Source organism: Bos indicus, chromosome 13 (assembly GCF_029378745.1).
Source record: "Bos indicus isolate NIAB-ARS_2022 breed Sahiwal x Tharparkar chromosome 13, NIAB-ARS_B.indTharparkar_mat_pri_1.0, whole genome shotgun sequence".
Lineage (NCBI taxonomy): Eukaryota > Metazoa > Chordata > Mammalia > Artiodactyla > Bovidae > Bos > Bos indicus.
This window is the reverse complement of record NC_091772.1, coordinates 18363438-18378457: the sequence shown is the minus strand read 5'-3', so window position 1 is coordinate 18378457 and position 15020 is coordinate 18363438. Positions and strand designations below refer to the sequence as shown.

At 42.1% G+C, this 15020-nt stretch overlaps 1 protein-coding gene across 4 annotated transcripts in view; it reads right to left on the bottom strand.

Moving 5' to 3' along the window:
• The window catches only part of CUL2 (cullin 2), a 71749-nt gene extending 63618 nt beyond the window's left edge, over window positions 1-8131 (bottom strand). The window contains exons 1-2 of one of the 4 annotated variants that reach the window (XM_070800770.1): window positions 7774-7924; window positions 7191-7366 (exon numbers count right to left, since the gene is read on the bottom strand). The gene's annotated coding sequence lies outside the window, so the exon portion shown is untranslated. Of the gene's footprint in view, window positions 1-7190; window positions 7367-7718; window positions 7932-7989 lie in introns of those variants that run through there. The other 3 variants (XM_019972992.2, XM_019972990.2, XM_019972991.2) reach the window with 3 other exon arrangements.
• Between the last annotated feature and the right edge of the window lie 6889 nt (window positions 8132-15020).

Sequence of the window (15020 nt, the reverse complement as noted above, 5' to 3'; positions counted from 1 at the left end):
ACACAGCTCCACACCACAAATGTCATTTCCATCATGTGACTTGCTTACTTAAGAATTTCTAGGGGACCTCCCTGGTGGTCCAGTGGCTAAGAGTCCATGCTCCCAGTGCAGGGGATCCAGGCTCAATTCCTGGTCAGGGAACTAGATCCCATATGCTGTAACTAACAGTTCACAGGCAACAACTAGAGATTATACATGCCGCAACTAAGATCTGATGCAGCCAAATAAATAAATATTTTTTTAATTAAAAATAAAAAGAATTTCTAGTAGTGTGTTTTTTTAAAAAGGCAGACACTGGTGAAAAAAGTCAAGAGAAACACAGTGGTCTGTAACTTCAATTGGCAAAATGTATAGTGCAGGAAGAAAACCTTAGGAAGGGGGACAGTAGGAAGTACAGAATATATTTATAATACAACAAAAAAATTATAGAAGAATATGCTTCCAAACTAAAGTCAACTTGACCAGAATTAAAGACCTTTCTCCTCCATGACTTGAGACTCTCCCACATGTCTACAAACAGTATTTCTTTCCATGGCTCCTATCTCAATGAAGCTTTATGTCTTTTTCACTTACTTGCTCACTTTTTTCCAATTTTAATAAGCCAAGCAGGAATTTAAGACTCCAACTAGCCTTAAAAAAATTCTTACAGATGTTTCAAGGATTAGTTAGAGAACTTGAATTAATCTGAGTTTCTCATGAGTAGGCAAGCCCACCCACTCTGGCGCACAGGTAAGACAAAGCTGTGACCAATAAGCCTTTCCACAAATAAACATTAAGACTGAATTTTCTTTCTAGTCCTGACCATCTATCCAAATATTAAAAAGGATTACTCGAATTATACTCTAGTTATCCTTTTTAACAACCCAATGACTTGCAATTTTTGTTATCCTGAGAGCTAAATTAAGTCACATTATCTAAAAACCTTGGACTCACTTTGGTAACTTCAAACCATTATTATGACTATTGGAAAAGTATGCTCTATTTCTATCAGAAAACAGCAGTTATAAATAAAAAGGGACAGCAAGTGTAAATCCTATAGTGTTTGACTGGAATGAGAGTTATCAGCATGGTTTTTAACACAGAGAGAGAGATGAAAGATATAGAAATAAACAGATGTTGTGTATGCATGGATTAGTATTCATACATGTATTTCTAGCTCCGTTCACTGAGAGGGCCTAGGAGCAATGACACCCAATGGCAATTAGCACACATAACATCTAGATCTTGGTTTCTAAAAACCATTCTCCAAGAGAAGGAACCAGAGCTCACTGGAGAAGTGATTGGTTCCAGGGCTGCAGCAGGGGCAATATAATGAGTCTGGACATGTTAAGATGTCAGAAAACAGAAAGTGCGTTCTTAAAGAGGCTGGAGGATGTTAAAAAGACAAAGAGCAAACTTGAAAGCCATAGAAGAACAATCTGAGTGATTAAATAAAGATAAAATTAAATTATAAACCATAGAGTAAAACAAGTATCTCTGACTCAACATGGATACAAATATGGAGACGAGACAGTTCTCCCTTATAGAAGGATTCCAATTAATAAGTGTAGAAGGAAATGAGAAAAATACAAAATTGCCATCAGGTGAACACTGCTGTAATTATTGTTATAAGCAAGAACTACCAAAGAACGCTGAAATGAAAGGACAAAAATTTGAGAACAGGATTTCTGCATAGTTTCAAAGAATCTCCCCCCATATATCCAGCAATTACAAAGAGAAAAAATAGTAACTTCTACAAGCAAAGAAATTTAACAGACATGACCTTAATGAGAGCTAACATCACCTCTAATACAATATACTGACATCCTGTATCCTGCAATATGATACGCTGTAGACTCAGCATCACTTCTTTAGTATGCCTGCCAAAAATGTACCACCTCAATCTAACTATGAGAAACCATCAGAGAAACCCAAATTGAGTCATTCTACAAAATAAACTGACCATTCATTGCAAGCATGAAGATGATGGAAGACAAGAAAAGATCATCACAGATTAGAAGAGACTTGGGAGACAGATCGGAGAAGGCAATGGCACCCCACTCCAGTATTCTTGCCTTGAAAATCCCATGGGCGGAGGAGCCTGGTAGGCTGCAGTCCATGGGGTCGCTAAGAGTTGGACACGACTGATCGACTTCACTTTCACCTTTCACTTTCATGCATTGGAGAAGGAAATGGCAACCCACTCCAGTGTTCTTGCCTGGAGAATCCCAGGGACGGCGGAGCCTGGTAGGCTGCCATCTATGGGGTCACACAGAGTCGGACACGACTGAAGTGACTTAGCAGCAGCAGCAGTAGGGAGACAGATGCTAAATGCTGTGTCTGATCCTGAACTGAATCTTGAAAAGGTAAAGGACATTACAGGAAAAACAAGTGGGATTCACATAAAGGTCTGTAGTTTAATTAACAGCATGGTACCAATGTTAATTTTCCTCGTTTTGATCATTGTGCCCTGGTTATATAGCTGTTGGCACTAAGGAAATCTAGGGAAAGGTATACCTGAGCTTTCTGTACCATTTGTGCAACTTCTCTGTTGAGTCTGAAATTATTTCAACATTTAAATTTAGGGGACTTCCCTGGCAGTCCAGTGCTTGCCTGAGACTCAGCGCTTCCGCTGCAGGGGCCATGCGTTTGATCCCTGGTTGGGGAACTAAAATCCCACTTGCTACGTGGTGCAGCCAAATCAACAAAAAAGAAACAAAAATAAAATAAAATAAAAATGTAAGTATCCTGTACTTTCCGTCAACTGAAGTAAAGCAAAACTGAGAAATTCAAGAAATATTTACACACGGTAAATCTAATATTTCATTATTTGAAAAGCAACCTACATTAGAACAAGACTTAAGTCATTGAGTTAATAGATATTTATTAAGTATTCACAATACTCAGACCTCTACCAGGTATTAAAGATGTTGCCTTCAAGAAGCTTACAGCTGATAAGAGAAATAAAGATGATAAACTACTAACCTGACTGTATATGTGTCAGAATTTTTCATCAGTCAGGCTATAATTCAATGATTAAATAACAACAGTAACATTTACACTGTTAAAGTACATAAGTGAAAATTCTCTGGATAACTAAAATCTTCAAATAGAACATTAACATCTACATTTACAGAGTTTAAGTAAGCTTAATACACTGCTACTGCTAAGTCACTTCAGTCATGTCCAACTCTGTGCAACCCCATAGACGGCAGCCCACCAGGCTCGCCTGTCCCTGGGATTCTCCAGGCAAGAACACTGGAGTGGGTTGCCATTTCCTTCTCCAATGCATGAAAGTGAAAAGTGAAGTCGCTCAGTCGTGTCCGACTCTTAGCAACCCCATGGACTGCAGCCTACCAGGCTCCTCCGCCCATGGGATTTTCCAGGCAAGAGTACTGGAGTGGGGTGCCATTGCCTAAGCATACATATTTCATAGTATTATTACTAATGCTGCAAAAAAGAAAAACTAAGTATTTTTAAAGATATTTCTCCAACCTAGAAACTACTTACTTATCTCAGACGAAAAAGAAAAAAGGGAGGTAACAATAACATAAATAAAATCAAACTGAACAAAACAGTTCATAAATCCAGAACAATCTCAAGAAAAAAAAAAGAAACCAAAGAGGTAGATCAATTTACATAGAAAGTGTCTGGCTAAAGACAGCTAAGTGAAAATCAAAATGTCAACCAATATAAAAAATAGTATTAAATTCAGTAGGGAACACAATGATTCTGAGTTTTTTAATTTTTCAAAAAAAATTAAGCTTAAGCAACTTACAGAAAATATTTCATCTCCCCTCCTCTGGGTCAATCAACAGGGGAAGCTAACATTAACCGCACTCCAAAAGTTGTACCAGATGCTAATATCATGACCTTAACTCTAGTCACTGTCTCAAAACTTATTAAGACTTAAAGGAACTTCACTGTTCCAGTATCTTCAACAGGCCTTCCCAAATACAAAGTAGTAACATAGTCTGAATCTTATATAGATCTTCTTCAACTTAAGATCAGGTTACGTCTCCCCAAATCCATCAAAAGCTACAAATATCGTCAAGATGCATTTAATACACCTCACCTACCGAACATCGTACCTTAGCCTAGCCTACCTTCAAAGTGCTCAGGATGCCTACATGAGCCCATAGTTGGGCAAATCATCTAACAGAAAGCCTACTTTGAATAACATGTTGACTGCCTCATGTAATTTTGTGACTACTACATTGATGAAAAACAAAACGGTTGTCCATGTGCAGGATGACTGTTAAGTATACTGGTTGTTCCCTCTCATGACCGCTTGGCTTTCTGGGAGCTGAGGCTCGCTGCCACTGCCCAGCATCACAAGACTATCATACTCCATACTGCTAGACCAAGAAAAGATCAAAATTCAAAATAGGGTTCTACTGAATGCATATTGCTTTTGTACCACCATAAAGCTGAAAAATTGTTAAGGCAAATCATTGTAAATTGGGGACGGTCTGTATTCCTAAAGATGGTAACATAAGAATTATGCTAACATCTGCAACGCAACAGAAACTTGACTGTTAAGATTCAAACCCAGGCAAAGGGCCAGATAACTCTGAACAGAGAGTCTGATTATTAACTGATTACTGAGAGAGAATTCAGTCATACATCTCAAGTAGCAATAACTTTTGTCTCATGAAAACATTCCAAATTTCTGCTTGTTTTTCCAAGCTTTAACATTAGCTAAACTTCCTCAAAACATTAAGATTCAATGCTGGTCTTTTTATCAACTTACTTGAATTTAACTGACAGTACATTCACGGAAATGCTGCTTTCGATCATAATCAAACATTTTTCTAGCACATAAAGAAAACAGGCAGATAAGAAAGATGAAACACACAAGAAACAGTGCACACTTTTGTTAAAAAAAAAAAAAAAAGCCTCACCAAAACAGCTCTTTAAACTAAACTCCATATCTGCAGGTCCTAAACTCACAGAAGATAGGGACCAAATCAGAAAATGCTTCGGTGCCCCAGGACCATCTAATCTTCTTCTGTACTTTCTTATTTCAGATGCCCTCATACTGCTTCATAACCTTTTTAATACTATTTAATACTCTAAAAAATACAAGGTGTCAAATCAAAGCAAGTATGCTACCATTTTTGCCAAGTGGGGAGAAGAAACCTACACACATTTGTCTCCATGTCCACAAAATTTATCTTTGGAAAGATGTGTTGAGAGACCGTCAAAATATTTGGCCTCAAATATGTTGGGACAAGAAATAGAGACTCTCATTCTATATTCCATCAAACATTTCAAATTCTGAATCACATGAATATAGTTTGTATCTAAAGATAATTATAACAAGAAGCAAAACAGGAGTTTTTTTTTTTTAATTCTTTATAAAAATTAACATAATTATAATAACCAACATATAAAGTCAGATGACTCCCCACATCTTTCTCTGACTAAAAGTTAAATCCTATGAAGGCAGAGATTTTTGTCTATTTTTTCACTATGATGTATCCCCACTGCCTAGTCCATGCTGCTGCTGCTAAGTCACTTCAGTTGCTCAGGGACTCTGTGCGACCCCTGAGATGGCAGCCCACCAGGCTCCCCCGTCCCTGGGATTCTCCAGGCAAGAACACTGGAGTGGGTAGCTGGGGCTTAAAAAATACTTGTTGAATGAATGAATCTCTCCACTGAATTCCAGACTTGTGTATCCAACCGCCTGCTTCTCATCTCTACATGAATACTGAATAGGTCCTACTTCAAATGTCCTATCCAACCCTACACCCATCTTCACCATCTCAATTCATGGCGTCACCATGTTCCAGGTGAAGCCTCAAACCCAGGAGTCACCCCCAACCCAGCCAACTGCGTTCCCATCCGAACCAGGCCAGATCACTACTTTCAACTCCAAAATATAACTCAGCATCTTTTTTCTTTGACTCTGGTCACTACTCAGATCTGCCCCAGCCTTCTCACCAGTAGCCCTGCTTCTTTCCTCTTATCCAATCTCCTTCACAGTCAGATTGTAAACCAGACCATATCCCACTTCACTCCCAGCTTCACAAAAAGGGAACAGCTTTTCAATGTTCCTTAAGAATAAAAGCCAAACAAACTCCTCTGATAACAGACCTCACATGACCTGACCCATGGCTACCACCTAAACTTTTCTTTCTCATGAGGGTCTCAGCCCAACTTCAGTGGGTTGCTTTCAGTTTGCTGACCCTAAGCTTGAAACTACCTTTGGACATATCCATCTGCTGTTTCCTCAGACTTCCAGAGGCCATATCCTTCCCACTTTTCAGATATCAGGTCAAAAGTCTCCTCAGACAGGTCTTTCCTGACCACAGCATCTGAAGCAGTCTCTCCTCGTCACTACCACGACTTCCTATTTTACTTCTTTTATAGCACTTAGGATTGGCTGAAACTTTTTCTATTTCTTACTTTCTGACTTTCCCTTACCTCCCAGAACTGAAGCTCCAGGAGGGCAGAAATTTCACATGTCCTGTTTATGGCTGTATCCCGAAGGCCTCAGGTAATGCTTGTCATACAAACCAGGTGCTTAACAAATAGTGAACTGACAAAGGCAAGGCAATACGGACTTTGAAGAAGGCCTACAACATTCCATTTAGTGACACACTGGTGAAGATAAAAAAACATGAATAAACTACCTTGCCACAGAAAACACTTAAAAATCACCAGAGGCTGGAGAGTGAAGTAAAAGTATTTCAGATGCATGTGAGCATTCAGACATAGAAAGGGTATTTTTCACATACTATGTACAGATGTCCTTCCAACTTATAAACAGTATCTGGGGTAGGGAAGAGTAACTGAGAACACCGTGTACATCTGCTATTTCATCTCCGACTCTTTCGGAAGGGTCTTCCAGCACCGTATTTGGGCAAAAGAGGCAAAATATAAACAATCTGTTCAATTGTCTGCCTTGGAAAGAAACGTGAGATAGTAAAGAGGAGGGAGCAGTCTTTTGAGTGTTCTTAAATGCCTATTATGTAGTCGGTGGTAAGTCAGAACTAAGTGATTATTTCCCCTGTCTTACTCTGTATAGATCTGGGACTGGTCTAGTTCAAAGATGCTTACACTGTGAAGCCAAAGTCTGTCTTGAATGTTAATAGTCTTTAATCTTATTATCAGAATGTAAACTTCCAAGGTTCTCCCTTACAACTAGGTATTAGTACTCCCTGGGGAAAGGAGAGGATTTAACGACAAAACAGTCTGCAACTCACAAATGTTTTCTGTACATGCACGTATTTGCAGGGTGGTAGGGAATGGTCCAGACTCCCTGGTGTGTAACTAAGTGCTCTTAAGAGTCTAAGGATCTTATTTCACCAGACCCCAAGGGTTGAGACAGGTCTAGCATGCACGCAGGGCACTCCTCCCCAGAGCTATCAATCTTCGCTGTCTGCGAAAACAAAAGTGAAGACACTCGTGGTAAGGATGTAAGAGATTGATGCCCCCCGCCCCCCACCCCTCACACCGCAAACACACAGAGCTGTGTAACCGCGTGAGCGCGTAAATAAAAGAGAACATGCACTCGCACCTTCCCTCCCTAGGAGCAAAATGGGGCCGAGGGAGGGGCGGCCAAGGCCGGCTGGAGGCCCGGGATCCAGTCCGGGGGCGGCCAGGCTCCGGGGCCGGCGCTCCTGGAGCCGGGGTCACCCTCGGGACACCCGGTCCCCGGCCTCCCCCCATGCCTCCCCTCCCCCTCCGCGCCCCCAACTCCTCTCCCCGCCCCAGCCCCGCCACCCACTAACCGGGAGAGGAAGTTTCCCGGAGCCCGCAGCTGGCTCCGGGCCTTCAGCGGGTTACCTGCTGCAGAGGCGGGACGCGGGGCAGGGAGCAGGGGAGGGAGACAGTCCGAGGGCGCGCAGGACGGTGCCCGGCGAGGAGGGTGGGCGGCGGCGGCTGTCAGCTCCGTCCCTGCTCACCGCGCTGCCATTACTGCGCGCAGGCGCCTCCCCGCTGGCCGCCACCACGGCCGAGGAGCGGGGGGGGCAGGCCCGGGGCGGGGGCCAGGGCGCTCACCTGCCGTCGCGGGAACACGGGAGAGCTCCCGGATGGAACGGCGCAGTGGGGAGCGGACAGGGGAGAAGGGCGGGCGAGCCACGCGAGCGATGAAACAACCGTCCTCCGAGGCCCTGCTTTCCTGGCACAGCCTCGGGATTCCTCTTCCGCGACCACAAAACACCCCCCTCCTGCGCCGGCGTTGGTAGAGTCCGAGTACGGCGAGGGCCGAGGGCCACTCTTGTGCGGTCGCGGAAGGCCGAGAGAACCTTGCTCCAAGCCACTGCGAGCGGTCCCAGCTGCCCACGAGCGCTCGCGGTTCGCTGAGCTGGCGACTGAGGACCCCTAAGTCTGGGGGCTGCTGATAACAATGTGTTAGAAAAATGGTTTCAACACAGGATTTCCCCCTAAAGTTCTTTTAGAACTACGTGAACATTCTGATACACCACCATCTCCCTTCCACCTACTTACTTCTATGGGCGTTTCAAAGGATTGATAGGTATTAGCAAAATTAGTTTCCTCGGACATACTCCTTTTCTAGTGGGTTTTTATCTGTAGACATTCTGAGACATAAATATGTATTTTCAGTAGAGGCCTGTCCCTTCACAGCCTGTGACCCCAACTCCCCGCCTCCCTGCACCTGTCAATCCAAGGGTGTCCTTCGCCTACAAATGCTCAGGGTGATGTTGACAAAAGTTCATACAGTACCCATCTCCTCCCTAGTACGCACAGCGCCCCAGGGAACAAAAGCCTGGCTTTATTCTCTTATCAGCCTTTGGTATCCAAAGATCTCAGAAGTCAGTCTTGTCTTCTCTGTGCGTTTTGAGCCTTTCCCATCCAACACCCTTTCTTAAAACTCTGTACCATTCCTTCAGTGCACGCCTGTAGGCTTAGTCCCTTCAATCGTGTCCGACTCTTGGGGACCCCATGGACTGTAGCCCGCCAGGCTCTACTGTCCATGGGATTTTCCAGGCAAGAATACTGGAGTGGGTTCCATTCCTTCAAGGTCCACGTAAAATCTCCTGACCTGGTAAATCCCACCGATCTTTCTCCTCTTCTAATCTGCCTCTCACAGCACTTGAAGTCTGCAGTACTTATTTTAAGAAAGCTATCATATGTTAAAATCAATCCCACTATATGACCTGTTTTCTCACATGGTCTCTTTCTTTTAATCCAGCAATTTTCAAAGTATGGCCCTCAGACCTCTGGAAATCTGAAATCTTTTCAGGGGTCCCTATGTTAAAAACAATCTTCTTACTTCCAATAGGAGAGGGGCTGTGCTGCAGCAACACCTGGAACTCTCCTGCTGCCTCCACTACTGTAAAGACAAGGCCAAGGACTTCATGCCCACCAACAAAGAGGAGCCCATCCGGCTGCTGAGGGAGGTGGTGCTGTTGACAGACGACAGGAACCTGCGTGTGAAGGCGCTGACCAGGAATGTGCCTGTGCGGGACATCCCGGCCTTCCTCACGTGGGCCCAGGTGGGCTGAGGGGGCGCAGCCACCCCCCACGGAAGCGCTCCTGAGAAGGCCTCCAGGCGCCCAGTGTAGCACAGAAGACGGCCACGCGCCTGAGCCACCAATCCACCCAGAAAATAAACCATCCTCTATCAACGCCCCCCCCCCCCCCGCCCCAAAAAAATCTTCTTTGCAAATAGCACGTTCTTTGTTATTTTTTCTGGGTTCACAAAACCCGGCTGACATCTCCTCAGGCAGAATCAAGAGGGTGGCAAGAGACATTCCCTAGCCAACCAGTGGTTAGGCCTCTGCACTTTTACTGCCTGGGCCTGGGTTTGATTCCTGGTGGGGAAACTAAGATGCCACAAGCTGCCTGGCAAGGCCAAAAAAAAAAGAGAGTGGCACAAATCTGTCCTGTAGGTCATTGCATTGATGCCATGCACTCCCAGTTTGGTACTTTGTTCTTGTTTTGTATTACGAATATCCTTGATGAAGTAGTAAGAAGTACTAATTTTATAAATTTCAACCCTGAGTACAGGCCTTCTAACATTGTGAGGGAAGAAACAGGAAGCACACGCCTACTCTTGCTGAATACCACAGTAGGACTGGTCTTGAAGAAAAACACTTGAGTGTCTGAGTTGCCAGCTGAACCATTTTTTCGTGGAGTGCCGTTTTTCCTTGAAAGAACAGTTGATAGAAATGTTAACATTACTCTGTCTTGGACATTTCTACAAAATGAGTAACATGAGCCGAACACTTCAAGCAAAATAACTGACAGTATTTGTTGCCAATGATAAAATTTCGCTTGCAAGTGAAATTTGAAAATGTGGGAAATTTGTGTCAATACTGTCAACTGAGATAATCAATGAACAATCTATAACAGGAATAGAAAAGAGTTTTATTCCAGCCTAACTGAGAATGATAGCCTGAGAGATACAGATTCAGGCTCAAAAATGAGGGAGGCTTATATGGGCAAAAACCACAAAGTTAACCTAAGTTGTCAGGACTTAGGATTAGAAATAGCAAAAAGTAAGGATGCTTGTTAGGTAAGGATTGGTTGGGATCCAAAATGGTTGCATAGTTAAAAGGGAAGACCTTGAGACCATAAGGTTGCAGCCATCAGCTACTAACAGATAATTGTGTTTGAGAACTGCTGTCCTTGAATTCAGAAAATTCAAGTTCTCAGTGATGGAGTAACAAGTGTGAAACTATATCCATAATGACAACCTGGCTCCCTTTTGAATGCCTGAACCACAATTTCTCCATTTTCATTTTTTAAATAATTCTTTTTTTAAGGGTTAAAGTAGACATACTGTACCTTCAATAAGCCATGAGACAAACTGTTCCAGTTAGCCTAAAGTTCAAGCCAGAATGACTTCACCATACTTCAGATGTGAAAATGTCTTCCATCACCACCATGAGCTTGACAGCTTAAAGACTTTTCTGATGAGACTGTAGTGCTATTAATGATTGTAATTTTTTGATATTGGATGATAAGCTATCTCAATACATGGAAGATCTACATGACACAGTGAACCAATATTTTCCAAATAACTGATGCAGGCCACTTTAAAATCACCCATGGATAAAATATCAATTCAAAGTGAAAGATCAGAGGATAGATAGGTGTCGGAGTGTGTGTGTGTACATACACATAAAACACAGGGTACAAAAGATTACCTGATATGGTTGCAGATTTTCATTGCAACTAACCCTCAAGAAACATCCACCTGTCAAATTTTCTGTATCAGATAAGAATATCCACAATCACCCCAAAAGGCAATTGAATTCTCCACCCAAGGCTTTCTATTTTCTTCCTATACTTCAATCACAGAGAATCTAGCTGTCTTTTATTAAGCCAGATATTAAAGAGATACACAAAAAAAGAAAGCAATGCCTTACTTCTCACTAAAAAAATGAAAACTCATAGAACCTTTTTATTTTGGAAATATGAGAGGTTGGTTTAAGATGGCAGAGTAGAAGGAGGTACACTCATCTCCTCCTGTGAGAGCACCAAAATCACAACTAGCTGTTGAACAACCATCAACGGGAGGAAGATGGAACCTACCAAAAAAAGATACTCCATATCCAAAAGCAAAGGAGAAGCCACGAGAAGACAGTAGGAGGGGGCCATCACGATAAAATCAAATCCCATACCTACGGGGTGGACAACCCACAATCTGGACAACAGTAATATCAGAGAAATTCTCCCACTGTTGGGAAGATTCTGAGCCCCACATCAGGCTTCCCAGCCTGGGGATCTGGCAAAGGGACAGGAAATCCCTGGGGAATCTGACTTTGAAGGCCAGTGGGATTGGACTGCAGGACTTCCACAGGTCTGGAGCAAACAGAGACTCCACTCTTGGAGGGCACAGACAAAACCTTGTACATACCAAGACCCAGGGCAAAGGAGCAGTGACTCCACAGGAGACTGAACCAGGCCTACCTGCTAGTGTTGGAGGGTCTCTTGCAGAGGCCTGGGTCCACAGTAGCTCTCTGTGGGGACACAGACTCTGGCAGTAGCAGTGTCCTACACCATGAGCCCTCTTAGAGGTCATCATTCACCCTATCATAGAGTTTTTAGAAAAACAAAGTTATCCTTTCTAATCAACCCTTCAAGCCACTGCTTTAAGCAATATTTGGTCTTTACCTTCAAACCAAACCTTAAACTCTAGTTCATCTCTGAGTCCTCTTCTTGTTTTCACATCAGATCAGATCAGATCAGTCGCTCCGTCGTGTCCGACTCTTTGCGACCCCATGAATCGCAGCACGCCAGGCCTCCCTGTCCATCACCAACTCCCGGAGTTCACTCAGACTCATGTCCATCGAGTCAGTGATGCCATCCAGCCATCTCATCCTCTGTTGTCCCCTTCTCCTCTTGCCCCCAATCCCTCCCAGCATCAGAGTCTTTTCCAATGAGTCAACTCTTCGCATAAGGTGGCCAAAGTTTTACTTCTTGTTTTACTTCTTAGCAAAAGCTACATATATTACTTAAAAATGTGTTTTGGCTTTGTGTGATGTTTATTGAATTCCTTTATTTTTTTGCAACTTCAAAAGTGATAAATGTTTTTTGTTTTAAAAAAAAAGCAAACACATTTTTTAAAAAGACCAATATTACAGAAATAGATAACCATGTTTAGGTTGATAAATATTCCTCAAGATTTTTCTATGAATATGATTAAATACGTTTACACAACTCTGAACATATTATAGATTTGCCACTTTGTAGCCAGCTATTTTTACTTCTGAATCTTTCTGGTTTTGGCCTTTATGAGAATATTTAAGTAATTATCAGACAGGCATAGTAATTTATAAATTTATATTTAAAGTAAATTAATGAAAAACATTTTAAATAGAATATATTAAAATGTCATTACATAACTCAGTAAACCAAGTATATCTATTTCCATTCATTTTTCACTTAAGAGTGTACATAGTTTTCTCTTTTCATTTCATAATCTACATATAATACTCACCATTCAAGGAGCCCAACCAGAACCATTTTCTGTGCTTCTAAGCATCCTTTATAGACGTGAAACCCAAGGAGCCCTGATTTTTCTGAGACTTATGATTTCAAATAATTTTATCCTTTTTATAATATACTAAAATTGAATCATCTTTTCTTAAACCTTTACTGTAAATTTGCATTTCATAGTTACATCATTTATTAAAACATTTTTCCATCTTTTATGGATGTGAGAGTTGGAGTGTGAAGAAGGCTGAGCACCGAAGAATTGATGCTTTTGAACTGTGGTGTTGGAGAAGACTCTTGAGAGTCCCTTGGACTGCAAGGAGATCCAACCAGTCCATTCTAAAGGAGATCAGCCCTGGGATTTCTTTGGAAGGAATGATACTAAAGCTGAAACTCCAGTACTTTGGCCACCTCATGGGAAGAGTTGAGTCATTGGAAAAGACTCTGATGCTGGGAGGGATGGGGGCAGGAGGAGACGGGGACGACAGAGGATGAGATGGCTGGATGGCATCACTGACTCGATGGACATGAGTCTGAGTGAACTCCGGAGTTGTTGATGGACAGGGAGGCCTGGCATGCTGCAATTCATGGGGTCGCAAAGAGTCGGACACGACTGAGGGACTGATCTGATCTGATCTGAAACTAAAACAGAAAAACAGAGATTGAAGAACTGTTTTCATGTTTGGAGTAGCTGATTAAGGAGTGGTTTTATGTTTATAAAAGTACAAGGCTCCTCTTTGGAGAAACATCTAACTGCAGGGCCAGGGCAGGAAATACACAACATGAGTCTGGAACATCTTGTAGTGTGAAAAAGTAAGGAAGTGCTCAAAAATAAAAACATCCACGTTGATAGGAGTAGGTCAAAGGACACAGAAGCCAACTGAAAAAGCTCCCATGAGTCAGAACTAGAACAATGTAAGCAAGAAAATAATGAGTCAAAGATGATAACCCAAAGTAGAAAGTAAATATCCATGAGAAGTGAGAGTGAAAGTTGCTTAGTCATGTCTTACTCTTTGCGATCCCATGGACTATATAGTCCATGGAATTCTCAAGGCCAGAATACTAGAGTGGGTAGCCTTTCCCTTCTCCAGGAGATCTGCCCAACTCAGGGATAAAACCCATGTCTCCTGCATTGCAGGCAGATACTTTACCAGCTGAGCCACAAGGGAAGCCTGAAGTATCCATGGGTCCATACTAATATAAAGGAATGACTGAATAAGCCTTATATGAGGGAAAAAAACAATCTCAGGCAGGAGAATGCCAAATAAATTATGCAGGTATAATAAAGGGACCGTAAGTCTCTGCTTCTTAAGTATAGGCTAGGAAAAGTGATTTCCTTCCAAAGAATACAGTGCAAAAAGGGAATTTAAAAGAGAAACTTTATAGTGGAGAAACATGATAAATGTCACATTAGCCAGATGATGGTCAACATTGATAATGACAACTCATTGCTCATCCTATGTCTCCTTGATGTGATGGGATGGGACTGGCCCTTTTACTGTGATCATCCTACCCCAAACCCCAAATTTCAGTCTAATCACGAGAAAAATTCTAATACAGGGAGGAACATTCTACAAAATACCTGCCCAGTACACCTCAAAACTGTCAAGGTCATCAAAAACAAGATAAGTTGTATCTCCATAAATCTGAACAGAAAACAAAAACAGAAACAAGATAAGTCTGAGAAACTGTCACAGCCAAGAGGAAACATGACTGCTGAATGTAATGGGGTTTCTGGACAGGATCCTGGGTCACAAAAAAGACATGAGGTAAAAACTAAGGAAAATTTCAACCATATATTAATAATAATATATCAAAATACATTCACTAATTGTAACAAATGTGCCATCTCAATGTAAGATGTTAATAGGGAAAACCGGGGATGGGGGAAGAGAAGAGGTGGGCACTATTATGTGCTCAGTTTCTGTGTAAATCTAAAGCTATTCTAAAAAATACAGTCTGTTAATTAAAAATAAAAATAAAAACCTCATCTAAATGTACACTTAAATAAAGAAAAAGTCTAGGGTCTCTAATCAGAAAAGCTAAGAGCACCTAAGATTTTTCCCTATGGAGAAGTGGAACCAGACACCAAGTTTACATGTAGATAATTCTGGTTGAAAGTT